The 17818-nt window shown below is 46.5% G+C and overlaps 2 pseudogenes; one reads left to right on the forward strand and one right to left on the reverse strand.

The window, feature by feature from the left end:
* Positions 1 to 563: 563 nt before the first annotated feature.
* Positions 564 to 1159, forward strand: LOC138426661 (phosphatidylethanolamine-binding protein 1 pseudogene; annotated as a pseudogene).
* Positions 1160 to 4907: 3748 nt separating this feature from the next.
* Positions 4908 to 16849, reverse strand: LOC138426662 (pregnancy-associated glycoprotein 2-like; annotated as a pseudogene).
* Positions 16850 to 17818: the final 969 nt, after the last annotated feature.

A 17818-nucleotide genomic window follows, 5' to 3' on the forward strand; every position in this document is an offset into this window, starting at 1 on the left:
AAACCCCCAAATCTGAAAGTCTCAACATAACTAAGCTTTATTTCTCACTCACATCTGACTTTGGTGGACAGGGGTCCCTACTCATCACACCCTTTCAGGGAGCAAAGTGGATGGAGGCTCCTTCTGGATACAAGGGAAGGGAGTGTGAGGCAAATTAGGATCTGATTCCAAACACTTCACTTGTAAGTGACATATCACCTCTACCAAATTCCACTGGCTGAAGTAACTTCCATGGTCATAGCAAACTTGAGGGTGGTGGGTACACAGAAGGGTGAGGGGAGTGATCCTACTGCAGAACATTCATTATCAGTAACAAGGGCCACCACCCTTCATCCATGTCCCTGTGCTTTGTTCTTTGGTCCTTCCCATGCTGCTCCTCCATCTCTTTTGGCCTGTAGATATAGATTAGGATAAGATCAAAAGAAAGGACATATGCTAGACTGTAAATCTATGGGGAAAACAAGAAAGGAAAGAAGGAAAGGCAGACTGCTGGGAACCTATGCTGCCCCGCTTCGGGAGTCCACCAGCCTCTTTCCCTGCTGTCCAACCCCCTCAACTCTGTGATGCCAGGAGACCTCAGGAAGTGGCCTGGGCCCTTGAGCCTGCAGGAAGTGGATTAGAGGCTGCAGCACCCGCTGCAGGTCAAATATGGCTGGGCGGAGGTCGATGAACTGGCCAAAGTGCTGACACCCACCCAGATTAAAAACCGGCCCACCAGCAATGCATTGGACGGGCTTGATTCAGGTAAATTGTACACCTTGGTCTTAACAGATCTGGATGCTCCTAGCAGGCAGGACCCCCAAAAACAGGGAATGGCACCACTTTCTGGTGGTCAACATGAAGGGCAATGACATCAGCAGTGGCACAGTCCTCTTGGATTATGTGGGCTCTGGGCCTCCCAAGGGCACAGGCCTGCACTGCTACATCTGGCTGGTTTATGAGCAGGAAAAACAATTGAAGTTTGATGAGTGCTTTCTCAGCAACTGATCTGGGGACCACAGTGGCAAATTCAAGGTGGCCTCTTTCTGCAAAACGTATGACCTCAGGGACCCCAGTGACCAGTATGTGTCACCAAGCCGAATGGTATGATTATGTGTCCAAGCTCTATGAACAGCTGTCTGAGAAGAAGAGGAGTGGGACACTGTCCCAGAGTTCCTAAACAGTGTTTCCCTTTAGTGATGCATGTAGATTTCTGCCCACACTCCCCCCAAACCACCCCCCTACCCCGCCACTCCCTGCCCGAGTCCTAAGCGGTCAGATTTAGGTTTAGGGTGACTTTTCTTTCCTTCTGCCTGCCCTGTATCATTCTAGGGGGTTTATGTTTTGATCAAACTTGAACTGTGTTTTGGTGGGGGTTACTTTGCTACTGTGATGGAGTTTATCAAAATGTTAATGTGAGGACGACAACTCAGATTTTAAAGAAGAAAAAAAATGCTGGTAAAAAGACCAGGTCTGCAATATTAGAACAGAGCATCAAAGAATCTTTAAGGGAGGTTGAAAACAAAGAAGAGATTCACTGCCTCTGCCTTTGTGAGCCCGAGTACAGAACTGTATATGAACGCACCTAATGGCATATGTTTTCACAGCCCTGTCTCACCAAGACAATGAGAGGCCGGCATGTCCACTAACCTCCAATGCCTCAGGCTGGTTACTGGGTATCAGTGTCCCACTCTGGCTCCTGTATAGAGCAATACCAGAAAAAGCTACAAAGAGGAAGTTGCTTTGCTATTAAAGCCTGGCCATCTAGATAAGCAGCAGTTCTCGGTAAGAGATTATCCAGAAATCTGAAAGTCTGTGCTTGTTAACTTGATCACTCTTTGGTGTAAAAAGGAAAAAAAAAAAAGAAAGTCATTCTGGATGTTGCATTAATTCTGCTGTTTGCTTATAGTTAAATAAAAATAGAAACACTGTGTAGATTAAAAAAAGGAAGAAGGAAAGAAGAAAATTAAGAATAAATATTGAAAAGCATGTTTGTAATCACAATTTTGTATTTGTACAGTTTACATGATTTAAATAAATTTAACTTATTTATGAATAAATTTATAAAATAAAAAATGGGAGATGAGCAGGAAAGACCACTGAAGTTTGATGAGTGCATTCTCAGCAACTAATCTGGGGACCACTGTGGCAAATTCAAGGTGGCCTCTTTCTGCAAAAAGTATGACCTCAGGGACCCCAGTGACCAGTACGTGTCACCAGGCCACAGGGATGATCCAGAGAGGTGATATGGGGTGGGAGGTGGGAGGGGGGGTTCAGGATTGGGAACTCATGTACACCCGTGGCTGATTGATGTCAATGTATGGCAAAACCAATACAGTATTGTAAGGCAAAATAAAGTAAAAAAAAAAAAAAAGAGAGAGAGAGAGAGAAAGAGCAATTTAAAATATAAATGTATTCACTAAACCCAACAAAATAATACAGGCAGATTCTTTACCATCTGAACCACCAGGGAAGCCCAATAATCCCAATTTAAATCCTAGCTTGACCAGGGGCTTCCTTCATGGCTCAGACAATAAAGAATCTGCCTGCATTTCAGGCTTTGTTCCATCCTGGGTCAAGAAGATACCCTGGAGAAGAGAATGAGCACCTACTCCAGTATTCTTGCCTGGAGAATTCCTTGGACAGAGGAGCCTGGCAGGCTACAGTCCATGGGCTTCCAAAGAGTAGGACATGGCTGAGCGACTAACACTTTAACTTTCTTTTTCATCAGAATCTTAAGCCCTAAGCTCTTTCCCCTAACTTTCATGCTGTGTAAACTATTTAGCACTGGGAGATGTGGAGAGATCTCTGTGAACCCAACCCAAGAAATTTGTAAAGATAAAGACAACTGGAAAAGTATCCTTTCTGGAGTATACTTAGCAACTTTGCAACTTGTGAGGCAGGTCACTGGTGTTTTGAGGCAAATAAGATGTGCATGCTTGGTGATTTGCTTCTGTCAAGTGTTGAGGGAAGTTAGATGACTGAATGTCTGGTTACTTGATTTCACAGCTGATATCATCCTGGGGAAAGAATGCTCATCAGATCAACACATATTTTCTCACTAAACAGCAGGGTTAGAAAGGTTTCTAAGGCCAACATCAGGTGTTTTTTACATCAAAGGGGTTCAGTTCACTCAGTTCAATCACTCAGTCATGTCCTACTCTTTGCAACCTCATGAATCACAGCACGCCAGGACTCCCTGTCCATCACCGACTCTCAGAGTCTACCCAAACCCATGTCCATTGAGTCAGTGATGCCATCCAGCCATCTCATCTTCTGTCATCCCCTTCCCCTCCTGCCCCCAATCCCTCCCAGCATTAAGGTCTTTTCCAATGAGTCAACTCTTCGCCTAAGGTGGCCAAAGTATTGGAGTTTTAGCATCAGCATCAGCCCTTCCAAAGAATACCCAGAACTGACCTCCTTTAGGATGGACTGGTTGGATCTCCTTGCAGTCCAGGGGACTTGCAAGAGTCTTCTCCAGCACCACAGTTCAAAAGCATTAATTCTTTGGCGCTCAGCTTTCTTAACAGTCCAACTCTTACAACCATACATGACCACAGGAAAAACCATAGCCTTGACTAGATGGAACTTTGCTGGCAAAGTAATGTCTTTAATATGCTATCTAGGTTGGTCATAACCTTTCTTCCAAGGAGTAAGTGTTCTTTAATTTCACGGCTGCAATCACCATCTGCAGTGACTTTGGAGCCCAAAAAGATAGTCTGATACTATTTCCACTGTTTCCCCATCTATTTCCCATAACATGATGGGACCAGATGCCATGATCTTAGTTTTCTGAACGCTGAGCGTTAAGCCAACCTTTTCACTCTCCTCTTTCACTTTCATCAAGAGGCTTTTTAGTTCCTCTTCACTTTCTGCCATAAGGGTGGTGTCATCTGCATATCTGAGGTTATTGATATTTCTCCTGACAATCTTGATTCCAGCTTGTGCTTCTTCCAGCCCAGTGTTTCTCATGATGCACTCTGCATATAAGTTAAATAAACAGGGTGACAGTATACAGCTTTGACGTACTCCTTTTGTGATTTGGAACCAGTCTGTTGTTCCATGTCCAGTTCTAACTGTTGCTTTCTGACCTGCATACATATTTCTCAAGAGGGAGGTCGGGTGTTCTGGTATTCCCATCTCTTTCAGAATTTTCCACAGTTTATTGTGATCCACACAGTCAAAGGCTTTGGCATAGTCAATAAAGCAGAAATAGTGTTTGTCTGGAACTCTCTTGCTTTTCCATGATCCAGCAGATGTTGGCAATTTGATCTCTGGTTCCTCTGCTTTTTCTGAAACCAGCTTGAACGTCTAGAAGTTTGCGGTTCACATATTGCTGAAGCCTGGCTTGGAGAATTTTGAGCATTACTTTACTAGCATGTGAGATGAGTGCCATTGTGCGGTAGTTTGAGCATTCTTTGGCATTGCCTTTCTTTGGAATTGGAATGAAAACTAACCTTTTCCAGTCCTGTGGCCACTGCTGAGTTTTCCAAATTTGCTGGCATATTGAGTGCAGCACTTTCACAGCATCATCTTTCAGGATTTGAAACAGCTCAACTGGAATTCCATCACCTCCACTAGCTTTGTTCGTAGTGATGCTTTCTAAGGCCCACTCGACTTCACATTCCAGGATGTCTGGCTCTAGGTGTGTGATCACACCATCATGATTATCTTGGTCATGAAGATCTTTTAGTCCCCTATAATATGGAGAGATTGAACTGTGCAGGTTGTCATGGTAACAGCTTGTTGTGTTACCCTAGGAGATAAGGTAAACTGACAAGAAACCAAAGGCCTTTACAACTCTCTTTGTAGTGTGATTTCAGGTTTGAAGTAGTGGCAAGGAAAGGATGGCTGGTAAGGGTGAGGAGGGAAGTAATCAGGGCCAGTGCTTTAGCTCCTCCTAGAGCCAAGAAAACAGAAGTGCCGGCTCAATTAGGGTTCTGGTTATCTTCCACTAGATCCTAGGTGAGGAAACAGCGATACATTGTCTCTGTGGAGGGAATATAGATCAACACCTGTTCCTTTTCCGTCTCAGGCCCAGTCTGATCCCCTTAGAGTGGGAAGTATCACCCCCACCAAAGAGCTGTTGTCTCTGTACCTGTGGATGCCTCCCCACTTCCCAGGCCTCTCCACCCTGTCTCGGGCCCTATGGGTCCTCAGTGGCTCCCACGGTGGCCTTGCTGTCACCTGTGCCTGACCCTCTGACTTCTGTCCTGGCGTCTGAATCAAGGCAGAAAATCCAGGGTGTATATGCCTGGTGAGGATGCTGCACTGTCTTCCACGTGCTCTGCAAGCCTGGGATCATGCTATTTTACATTCTGTTCTTTTCTCTCAATGTCCTATTGGAAGGATTTCTCTTAACATTGAATACTATTTTCAGGCAGTTGGTTGCATGATGGCCTGTCTATGCTGTGGACACTTTATGTTGAGTGGGCTTTGGGATGTCTCAGATCTTCACTTTTGTTAGAGACTCTGAGGACTTCATCCTTGCTTCTTTATGTTTGTGGGTCCTTCTAATCATAGATTTACATAAATCTTACAAGCAAAATTCCTGGGACAAAAGCTGTACTTATATTTAGGACAAATCATCACCCAAGACTGTACTAATTTTCACTCTTACAAGAAGAGTTCAAGATCTTCCTCTTTCCTGTTTTTCCTACCTTTTCTATCTCTGAAGGCTATAAATCTTTGGTCTACAATTTGGAGTGGATAAAAGCAGAAGGAAGGTGGAGTAAGACTATTGCTTTAAAGATCAGATTTATCCTCATGTTGGTGTCACAGGCTACAAATATAGAGCCTTAAGAGTAAGGAGTACCTTAACAGGCACCAGCTCCAGTCCTGGGCTTAGGCTGATCTAGGGTGATTTTTCCAGGTGATATCATGGTGGCAGCCATGCTGAGACCATGCATGTCTCCTGACACGGATGCAGCACTGTGTTCAAGTGGAAGCATATACTAACTCATCCATTCATTTAATTAAAGTGTATTTCTTGAGGGTGGCTACATATCTATCACAAGTGTTGGAGCCAGAAGATAGGAGACATCTTTCCTCTGTACAATGGGGGTCTTGCCTTCCCAGGGCTCATGGGGAGACAGTGAGCTAGCATCTATAATTAACCAGAGCTGTTATTCTTGCTCTTCTTGGTGATTTCTCACCAACAGCACCATTGTCTATGGTTCCATGGAGAAAACTTGGAGAATGAGTTTGACAAACTGTTCACTTGCCTCTCCATTAAGCCTGGTCCATGATATTTACAGTTAAAGAAAAATAACTTATTCTTCTCTCACCTTTTCCTTGTTTATCAGCTCTGCAACTGGACCTCTTTCACTCTCCACATGTCGATCATAATCCAGGGCATTCCCAAAGTGGCTGGGCACATATACCCGGGACATGTGGCCAAGCTGCACACAGATAGTAACTGCAGGGTTTAGGGGTGTGTTTCAGGATCAGGGTGACAAGCCTAATGTCAACACCCCTCCTCTCACGCTATGCTAGCCTTTCCTTGTCTCCCTCAAGAGGAAGCCCTTTACTCCTCTGGCCTCCCATCCACACTGTTGTCATTTTCTCCATCTGGTCCTCCCAGCTGGGAGTTGTCTCTTTATCTGTCTCCATGACTTGAAGGTGCGTTCCTAGCCCAGCTCTCTATCCCTGGGGTCCACCACAGCACCTAGCACATAGTAGGTGCTTAGTGAATTTGTACTGAATGAAAAGATGACTGTGTTTTCCACCTTATTTATTCTTTCCTGATCCTTCTCTATTCTGGATCTGACTCTGACCCTGCTGTCCCCAGCCTGGGCCTCTGCCTAGGGTCTCAAAATGGGAAAAAAGTGATACTTCCACTCCCAAACTGGCAAACCATGGCAGCTTGAACCAAATGGTTTGTGGCTTTGCCCGTGAAGGAAGCTCAGAGAGGCTGAGGGCTCTGTGCACCCTGGATTCCCCCATTTACATGAATGGCACCCTCTCCAGCACCACTGGAGGTCAAAGGAAGGCGCTTGCTAGACCCTGAGGAGGATGGCTCAGGAACCCACACGGGGTGTCACTTGCAAAGTGGCACTGGAAAGGACAAAGCAAGTGTGGGCAGAAGAGAGCTGGTGACTAGGGTGGAGAAACAGAAGGGAACCATCTCAGTGTAAAGGGCCTTACCCATATCTCCCTGCAGCAGAATGTCACTGCCAATGTTCCTCCAGAATGGCAAGAATACAGTATAATTTTATTACCCCTTACCATCTCTCTGAATGAGGAGGTGGTGGAGTTGGTGGGGCAGCCATAAACTCTTCCACGGTCTAGAACCTCTCCCTGACACTTCCTTTGTGGCTGCCTCTCAATCTCTAGTCACGTGATTCTGGAGTAAACTGTCAATCATATTTGGTGCAGGGTCAGGGCCACATGACCACGTAGGGCCAATTATAAGACCCCATGCCTCGACCAATACGATTGGTCCAGAAATGGACTCAGGATCTGAATTGGGTCAATCAGATCCCTCCCTGGAGCCCTGATGCCTTCTGAGTTTCTTTCCTGACTGACTAGATGCTTTAGAGATATAAAGCCCTGGGGCAGGCAGCTGCAGAGTCCTTCAGTAGGTGTAGAAGCCTGAGAGAAGAAAGTTGTCAGGCTAAGAGAATCTAAGAGAGAAGAGAAAGAATGAGGGTGTCAAACTGTGAGCTGATAGCTTCTGATTTCTTGGGTCCAGTCCCTGAGATCTTTGGATCTTCTCTGGTTCCTATATCCCAGATCCTGGATCCCCAGTATCCTTCCAATAACCCTCCCCTTTCCTTGAAGTCAGTTGGAGTTGGGCTCCTCTCACTAGTAGTTCAGACTTGATTCTAGGTCCTGCCCAGATACGATCTACCTCTGCCCAAAGAGAGGCACCCATTCATATCAGCATCATTGAGATGAATCCTTTATTCTTTACTGAGAATAGGGCTTGCAGAGCTTCAAACACAGTTTACCAGCATCCCTAGCAGGTGTGCACTGAGTTGAGAAAATGTGTGTTTGGAGTGGGCCTGACTGATTCCTGAGCAGCCACAGCATTTACACTGCAGGAGCCAGGCCAACCCTGTTGTTTCACAAACCAAGAAACACAGCCTCAGGAAGACATCACCCAGGATCCAGGTCTCTGAGGAGTGCAAGTCCTCTGTGCCCCCTCGAATGCTGCTAATACAGACGTTCTGAGAACTCTGAGGAGATAGAAACACACATCAATCACCCTGGGCCGCTACCTGCCACAGCTATCGATATCCAGACCCAGCATACTTTTTGGTTTCATTTCCCTCCTTTGGTAAGAAACAAGTGGTTCTATCAGCACCTGAGGAAGTGGGGGACAGTGAAGAATAAGAAGGACCAAGACATGTGGTTGCCATGAGGCAGGTGGGTACGGGAAAGGAGGATTGGGAGTTTGGGATTATTAAATAAAAACTAATATAGAGGATGGATAAACAACAAAGTATTACTGTATAACAATGGGAACTATATGCAATATCCTGTGATAAATTGCAATGGAAAACAATATGAAAAATACATATATATATATTTGCATATGTATAACTAAAGTCACCTTGCTTTGCAGCAGAACTTAGTGCAGCACTAAAAAATCATCAATACTTCAATCATTTTTTCAAAAGACCAAGAGTGGCCTGTAGTTCCCCTCACGCTCTGCTGTTTCTTCCCTTCTCACCTCCACTCACAGTTTACTCTGCAGAGAATGCCTGTTTTCTCTCTCTTCACCACAAACTGTTCTCTTCTTAAACATTTTTTAGTTTAATACTTTGTTGTTTATCCATCCTCTATATGAGGTTTCATTTAATAAGCCCAAACTCCCAATCCTCCTTTCCTGTATCCCCCTGCCCCATGACAACCACAGGTCCTGGCCCTTCTTGTTCTTGGGTGTACCCCACTTCCTCAGTTGATGAGGAGATAAAATTTGATTTTATATTGTTATTTTATAGCCAAATAACAATATCATGAGCTTCAGGTGGACAGTACAAGAAATCAGCCATACATATACATGTAGCTCTTCTCCCCCAAGGTTCCCCATCCAGGCTGCCACATAACATTGAGCAGAGTTCCAGGGCTACACAGTAGGTTGTTGTTGTTTATCCATCTTAAATATAGCAGTGCCCACAACTTCCTGGACATACTCTTATCCTCCATGGCACTCCAGGTTGAGTTCAGTGACTTACCCTGATGCCCTCTTTGTCTGTAGACCTCATCACCCCTAATGTGCCCCCAGCACCCCTTTGCACAACCCTAAGGGGTACCATGTGCGTGGAATCCAGTATAGAGTTGCCTAAACACAAGCAGGCTTCCTTATGCCTCCATGAGGCTGGGGGTTTAGAATTACTGAAATGTCTTCTTCTCCTTAAAGCCTTCTTTGAGCCCACCAGCCTGCCCTGAACTCCCATAGGGAGCTAACATTAAGTCTTAACCCTGTGCCGGAGCTGTGCAATCAATGTGCACCCTTTATTCACCTTAGCATCCAACCTTCCCGCAGAGGGGTCGGGTACCCCGACTCACAAAGCGGGGGACTGGGGCTTAGCAAGGAGAAGTTGTAGCCGAGGACTGGGGTAACCAGGTAGGTTAACATCCAAACCAGGACAACTGTGAGAAGGGAAAGGAGACTGTCAATCCCCATGGTGGGACAGCACACTGGGACTGTCCCCAGCCACCCTCCTTGTCACATGGCCTATTTCAGAGATTGCTAGAGCTGACTTTCCAGGTTTATCCATTTGAAGGCTTTGGTTGAACTGAAGACTTTTGAGGGCAGAGGACCTTAGCGTTCCCTTCTCCTTATGCCAGGTATCATGCCAGCACGGGATGGTGTCTCCACATTTCTTTCCAGAGGATAGATGTGCCAGACTGTCCTTTTCTCTCACGTGGTTGGTTTTGTGGGAGGCACTGGCCCAGCCAGAGGGGCTCAGCAACATCTGCAATGGTGTGACTTGGCCTGCAGAGGGCGCCCTCCTCCCAGCAGCAGCCCAAAGAGGATTCCTGCAAGTCCCAGATTTGAGAGCCAGCCCACAGGATTGGCCCCTCACCTGCCGAATATCGACTTGAGGGGGCACAGGGTAGTCAGTGCCGTTGATCGTGAAGATGAAAGGAGGCAGGGCCCCAATGCTCTGACATGAAACCACATGCTGTAAGAGAAAGAGGGAGGCTGGAGGTTGGTCCTGCTGATCCTTGGTATGCAAGGAGACCAGGAGTGACCCTGTGGCATGACCCTTCACCTCGTGATCCTTGGAGGCAATAGCATCGATGAGTTTCTGGATGTTGGTGACCACTCTACTTGGGCCAGTCAGCAAAGAGGTCCCGATGTCCACAAGGGCCTGACATCCACCGGAGCAACCAATCACCATCCCGTTCACGGAGATGCTGGGAGACAGTGAGACAAAGCGTGCACCAGGGTCACTCTGAGTCTCCCCCATGACTGTCCCCTCCCTGAAAGTCTCCTGAACAGTCAGGGCTTCAGCTCTTGCCCTGACTCTGTTTTCCTTTGCTCTGGTCATGTCACCTTCTTTGACGTCCTTGAATGCAGTACTTGAAACTGCCAGGCCCTTTCACTCCTCAGGGCCTTGACAGGTTCTTGTCGCCCTTCCTAGAAGACCACCATCCCCTTTGTCTAGCTAATTTCTCCTCATTTTCCAGGTTCCAGCTTAATTGCCGCATTTTTAGGGAAGTCTTTCCCTTGGAGTGGATTAGTCTCCTGTCTTGGTCACTCTCTCTAGACTCTTCCTCACGACTAGCATGCACCAAAGCGGTAATTCACTATGTGTGTGAGTCATTTCATGTACATATGCCTTACTAGATGTTAGGGCAAGTTTTATTCTCATTGCCTCACTAAAGTGCCTGGCACCCAGTGGATGCACAATGTTTATTGAAGGAATGAATGAATAATTTAAAAAATGAATGGTGAACACCCAGAGACATGTATCTGGTTTCTGACCAATGATGGGTCAACCAACATAGTGAAAATGGAGGTTCCCTGAGGCAACAGATGCTTAGAGTGGTGGTGGGGAAGACACAGGCTCCCTGGGAGACACTGTCTCCCAGCACTGGTTCCTCGCCAGGCTCAGACACTGAGGCCCTGGCCAGGGGATGCCCAAGCCAGCCCAGAGGACCTCCAAAGGACAGCTCAGTTTTTCTCTCAGAGTATCACATAGAATCTCCTCAATTATTGCGCCTTGTTCTCAGCCGCTTCTGGAACCCAGCTTTCTGATTCTCTAAGTCACAGCCCTTGCCCCACTGTGTGCCCAGTATGTGGGGTGGGGAGCTACGGTTACATGGGATATCTCTTTTTATGAGTTGCTCTCAGGTCTCAAAACTGCAGTCAACCTCTCTCCACTGGTGACTAACTAACTGACTAACTCCAACTGACTAACTTCTCCCAAAGGAGAATAGTTTTCCCCATTTTTTTCAGGACTTTGTATTTTTAACTGCCTGTTCTATATGCTGAGAACTCACTTGGTCCCAGTAACCCTGGACAGTTGGTCATTTTATCACAACCCTATGATGAAACTCATGTGAACCTCTGTTCACTCAACCCATGCTTCCTGCCTCACAGGACAGTGAGTACTGCCCTCCCCAGGCTGCCCAGTCCTCTCTGGATCATCTCAGGACCTAGTGAGAAGTCTCTGCAGGAGTCTGTGGTGATTATGAACCCATGGGCGTGTGTCTGTGTTTATGTGTATGTTTGTGTGTCTGTGTATGTGTGTCTGTGTGTGTGTGTCTGTGTTTGTGTGTGTGTGTCTGTGTTTGTGTGTGTGTTTGTATATGTCTGTGCGTGTCTGTGTGTGTCTGTCTGTCTGTTTGTGTGTGTCTATATCTGTGTCTATGTGTCTGTGTGTGTCTATGATTGTGTGTGTGTCTGTGTATGTGTATGTGTGTCTGTGTGTATATGTCTGTGTGTGTGTCTGTATGTGTCTGTGTGTGTGTGTGTATATATGTGTTTGTGTGTCTGTGTGTGTCTATGTGTGTGTGTATGTCTGTGTGTGTGTCTGTGTGTGTGTCTGTGTGTGTATGTCTGTATGTGTCTGTGTGTGTATGTGTATGTGTGTGTATGTCTGTGTGTGTCTGTGTGTGTGTCTTTCTGTGTGTATCTGTGTTTGTGTGTGTGTTTGTATGTGTCTGTGTGGGTATGTATCTGCTTGTGTGTGTTTATATCTGTGCCTATGTGTGCATCTGTGTGTCTCTGTGTGTTTGTGTGTATGTCTGTGTGTCTGTGTGTGTATCTGTGTTTGTGTGTGTGTTCGCATATGTCTGTGTGTGTATCTGTGTTTGTGTGTTTGTATCTGTGTGTGTATCTGTGTTTGTGTGTCTGTGTGTGTCTGTGTGCCTGTGTCTGTGTGTGTGTATGTGTGTGTCTGTCTGCTTATGTGTGTTTATATCTGTACCTGTGTGTGCATCTGTGTGTCTCTGTGTGTTTGTGTGTGTGTTTGTGTGTCTGTATGTATCTGTGTTTGTGTGTGTGTGTATCTGTCTGTGTGTGTATCTGTGTTTCTGTGTGATCTGTGTGTGTATATCTATGTTTGTGTGTCTGTGTGCATATGTCTGTATCTGTCTACTTGTGTGTGTTTGTATCTGTGCCTGTGTGTGCATCTGTGTGTCTGTGTGCATCTGTGTGTCTCTGTGTGTTTGTGTGTGTGTTTGTATATGTCTGTGTGTGTATCTGTGTTTGTGTGTGTTTATCTGTGTGTGTGTCTGTGTGTGTATCTGTGTGTGAGTATCTGTGTGTGTGTGTCTGTGTGTGTGTGTATCTGTGTGTGTATCTGTCTGCTTGTGTGTTTGTATCTGTGCCTGTGCCTGTGTGTGCATCTGTGTGTCTCTGTGTGTTTGTGTGTGTGTTTGTATATGTCTGTGTGTTTGTTTGTGTGTGTATCTGTGTGTGTATCTGTGTGTGTGTGTCTGTGTGTGTGTGTATCTGTCTGCTTGTGTGTTTGTATCTGTGCCTGTGTGTGTCTTTCTGTGTGTTTGTATGTGTGTCTGTGGGATGCGGTGTATGTTTGGGTGTTTGACAGAGTGTCTGAGAGCGTGTTTGTGTCGGCATGTGTCCATGCACACGTGTGAGAGCATCACTTGGGGTGACCCTCAGAGGGAGAGGCTTGCCTGTCCATGGTTATCTGCCAGTACCCAACTTTGGTCACTGGTACCCAGTTGAGCTCTCCATTGTAGTCGGCGTGGTCCACTCCATCAATCATCCCCACACTACCACTCTCCTTCTGGATGTCATGAGAAGGAAGAGAGGGGTTCTCTGGAGGAGAGAAATTGCCAGGCGTGAGAGCTGGGCTTGTCCACCCATCAGAGGCACTACTGGAGTCCCCATTTTATAGATGCAGAAAGTGAGGTTTAGAAGGATTGAGAACCCAACCAAAGTTGGTCACCAACCAATGGGTGGCACAAAAGAGGGTTCAAAGCTGGGGAAACTGACTGGGCTTCTGAAGAGAGCCTGGTCCCCTCCAGTGACCTGAGTGCTCCCAGATCCCCTCAGGGTACACCATGCTGGAAGGGTCTGGCATTTTCCTTACCTAAACTGTCATTTTTCAGAAAAGGCAAGTCCTGAAGTCACCAAGGGCATGGGTTCAGGGGCACCCAGGGTCGGCTTCACTGATGTGTGACCTGCACCATCCATGATGTACTACCCATGAGGCCCCATATGCAACAGGCCCCTCACCTCTGTCACTCTGTCTTGAAATTCCTAATACTTGTTGAACAAGGGGTCCAACTGTTTCATTTTGTACTGGCTCCTGCAAACTGTGTAGCTCATCCTGGGCTCCCAGTGAAATGTTAGAAAGGAAGGAAATATTCCCGCAATCCCTCTCTTTTCTTCCATATCAAGTCCCTCAGAAAATCCTATTCTCTTTTCCTCCAACCCATTTCCTGACATCTATCATTGCTCTCTCTTCCCTCCATCCCCATGGACCAAGCTGCTGCCCTTGAGCCCACAAGCACAGTTGTGTTTCAATAAAGTTTTATTTACAAAAACCAGTGGTGGGGCCAGATGTGACCTTGGGGTCACAGTTTCCATGGGCTAGATTATCCATCAGGAAAAAGGTGGTCTGTAATTTTTTACGCAACTGCAAGCATCTTACAGCTAATTTGAAGAGAGAGCTTGTCCAGCTCAGACTTACGTGCTCAAGTAGAAGGCAAAGACAGGCTCAGAAATGACACCTTGTTCCTCCAGGTTGTCAAAGATGGGGGTTATCTCTGGGGTGGAGAAGCTGGGGTAGCTCAAGCCCAGGATGTCATCAAAGGGCACAGGACTGAACCCAAACTCCTCCAGGCTCAGGCCAAATGGCTGAGCAATGCTAACAAGGTTGCCAATCTGTGGAAGAAGAGAGTGTTCCAACATCACAGTTTGGGAAGTGGGGCTGAGACATGTTGGTATGCCAATAGCATTAGAACCACAGAGAATAGCTGAGACCTGGCCTTGGCCTCACTTAATCTCAGATGGTGAGACCAAGTTGCGACAAGAATTCAGGTTCCATTTGTGTGGGGCTATGTATTTAACAGCTGCTCCTCTGGCAAACATCATCTGAATGAGTCAAGTTGACCTCATGCCTTGTGTACATATGGGTCAATCAAGACTCAGGACCAAGCGGTTCCCCCTGTGGACAAAATGAATAGAGTGCAGGGGTAGCCTTCTCTTTGGCATCACTATGATCTAATGACAGAAATGGACAGAATTCATTGAGGTGCATTGTGGATTCTGCATCTGCCCAGAAGACAGAAGTCCATTATACAATGTCACTGGAAGGGTTCTTATGAAAACTCTGCCTCGGAAACACGCACTTGGGAATGTCTATTTGCGTGTGTGAGAGAGAGAGGCGGGGGCTGGAATACTCAGGTACTTTGGAGGAGGCAGGTCATAGCTTTTATTAGATTCTCAAAAGCCCAATAGAGTGAGAAACCATTTATCAGGCCCCTCCCACATCTGTGACCCCTGCTTTCCCAGACTGGATACCTGAAGCCCCAGACTTCCCCCAGAGGCCTCAGATCACTTTTATCCTCTCCCCAAACACCCCACCAGCTTGAGTCATGACTGGCCAGACCAGCTCTACTACTTACCAGATGTGTGACCTTGGCCAGGCCCTTACTCTCTGCACTTCAGTTCCCTCATCTGTATCATGGAGCTAATCATAATACCTGCTACGTGAGGTTGTTGCAGGATTAAACCAGTTATTTGCAAGAAAGTGCCCGGCACAGTCTGAAAATATGAAAGTGGGTGCTTTTTTCTCATCTCTCCCTGCTCCCAACAAAATGAACCTTGAGCTGCTCATGGGCAAAGGAGCTGCAAGTCCACATTCCAAGACCCTCTCTGAGTTAGCCACTCTGGGAATTTGTGCGTCAGCAAGGGTGCTGTCTCCCTAGGAACAGGGTCCTGAGGGGTAAGCAGTGGTCGTTCCCAAGGCCTGTCCTGACTCAGCTTCTGTTGCCATGTTACCCAAACGGTGTCATAGCCAAGATCTGCGCTCATCCTCCCAGACACGCAGATGATGTTGAAGGACTTGTTTGTATACCGGAAGGTGGAGGACTCTTGAGGGTTGAAGGTAATATGTGTATCTGCAGACCCAAGAGATGAGTGTCTGTCAGTTGCCAAGGATAGAGAAGGGGGTGGGAAGGTGAGTACAAGATGGGGCGAGGGGTGAGTAGTCACAACAGGCAGGACTGGAACAGCTGATGGAAGGCACCCACAGTTTAGATGAGCCGGTGTCAAAGAGGACCCAGAACTCCTTAGGGGGGGTCCCAGTGGTGATGTTACCAAAATAGGCTAGCTATGGGAGCCAAAGAGGGTGGGTCAGTGCAGATCTGGCTCTCCTCAATTCCCACACTGCTGTCTCCCTCTGGGTGTCACATGTGTCCTGAGATCATCTTCCAAATGCTATGCAGCTTACAGGCTTTGCTCACAAGGGTGTCTGCATTTGATCTTCTTTTTTTTTCCCCCTGTGCTCAGCAGCATGTGGGATATTAGCTTCATGACCAGGTATTGAAGCAGCACCTCCTGCATTGGAAGCCCAGAGTCATAACTACTGGACCCCCAGGGAAGTCCAGTGACTTCGTTTGAGAAACTCTGCAGCCTCTTCTTCAAGCCCCAGTCTTAGTGACTCCTTCTCCATGTGGTCCTCCCAGGTCACCCCAGGCCACTCCCTCTAAACTCAGACCGTGTCCTATATACATCACACAGGTGGCCTTTCCATTTGACATGTATTTACTCTTTGCCTCTAACTAAGGGTGGCCTGTGCATTCATGAAGAAGAGGTAAGACTTTTTCTAAAGTCAATAACTATAAATATAGTGTCAGATTATTACATCCTCAAGTGCCTTATCGGCTCAGTACATTTTTACTGTTATCATTCTTGGATCTGCAGAGGATAAACTTTCTCTGCTTGAGGTTTCACACTTGATGTGCAGTTGGCTTTATCTTTTGATCGGTTATAGTTCACCCTTTATCTGTAACTCAATGGCCCACTTCTTTCAGAAAGAACAATCTCCCTCAAACTAATATCTTTGGCACAGAAATGGGTGTTCACCAGCTAGCTGATAATGCTGGGCCCAGCCAACACAGCCCAAGAGTTGAGGATGAGAGTCCCTTCTCCTCTGGGAATGGCATCCTTGTTCCCCACTGTTTCTGCCTCCTGCAGGAGCCCCAGCCCCAACATCCCACCTGGCACCTCCAGGTGAGCCCCAGTGCTAGGCCAGAGCACCAGGGGGCACTGTGACGTACCATCCTCCGAATATACTCACATCCATTAAATTCTTTAGGGGATGAGATAAGAATTTCTGGTCATGAGAGGAATTCTGGGACAGGTGATAAGCTTGTTCCTCCAGGAAATTGTTCAGCAAGTTTTTTCCATGAGAGTTTCTCGCATGGTCTTCATCTTCATTAGAGGGATTCTGCCACCAAGCGTGCAGAAAAGGAAACACAGAAGCAGCAGTTAGCTGTCTGTGTTATAGTATGACTGCTGTACCTGATATTATAATGGCACTGTATATTTTCCAGGCACTTTTATGAGTATCATCTTTTTATCAGAATACCATGCAAAGACCATGTCAGAGACCTCCATCTGAATACAGGTTCTGTTGTGTAATCATCAGTTCAGTCACTCAGTTGTGTCCAACTCTTTACGACCCCATGGACTGCAGAATGCCAGGCTTCCCTGTCCATCACCAACTCCTGGAGCTTGCTCAGACTCATGTCCATTGAGTCAGTGATGCCATCCAACCATCTCATCCTCTGTCATCCCCTTCTCCTCCTGCCTTCAATCTTTCCCAGCATCAGGGTCAGTTCTTCCCGTCAGGTGGCCAAAGTATTGGAGCTTCAGCTTCAGCATCAGTCTTTCCAATGAATATTCTGGACTGATTTCCTATAAGACTGACTGGTCAGATCTCCTTGCAGTCCAAGGGACTCTCAAGAGTCTTCTCCAACACCACAGTTCAAAAGCATCAAGTGTAATCATGAGTAAGCCATATGACCATTTGGAGTCTCGGTTTCCCTTTGATAAAAAGGTGGAATGTAATAATCCCCACTCCCAATGTAGAATGTTTTGCATGTTAAGTAACATGATGGATGTAATGTACCTGTTATATAGGAAGTCTCAACAATGAAAGCCTTTGCTGTGGCCATCCCACTGTATCTTTCTTAAGCTTTGAGAGGGAGTTAAAAGGGGCATCAATATCCTCTTTTTTACAGGGGAGGAATTTGAAATTTAGGGAGTCTGTGACTTGGCTATGGTCACACTGCTTCTCAGAGGGATAGCAGACGAGAATTACCCCACCACTCTTTCTCCAGGGTTGAATAGAAGAGAGCAGTGAGAGAGGACGCTAGAAGATGCGGGAAAAAATAGGGA

The sequence above is a fragment of the Ovis canadensis genome, chromosome 21, assembly GCF_042477335.2.
Source record: "Ovis canadensis isolate MfBH-ARS-UI-01 breed Bighorn chromosome 21, ARS-UI_OviCan_v2, whole genome shotgun sequence".
Lineage (NCBI taxonomy): Eukaryota > Metazoa > Chordata > Mammalia > Artiodactyla > Bovidae > Ovis > Ovis canadensis.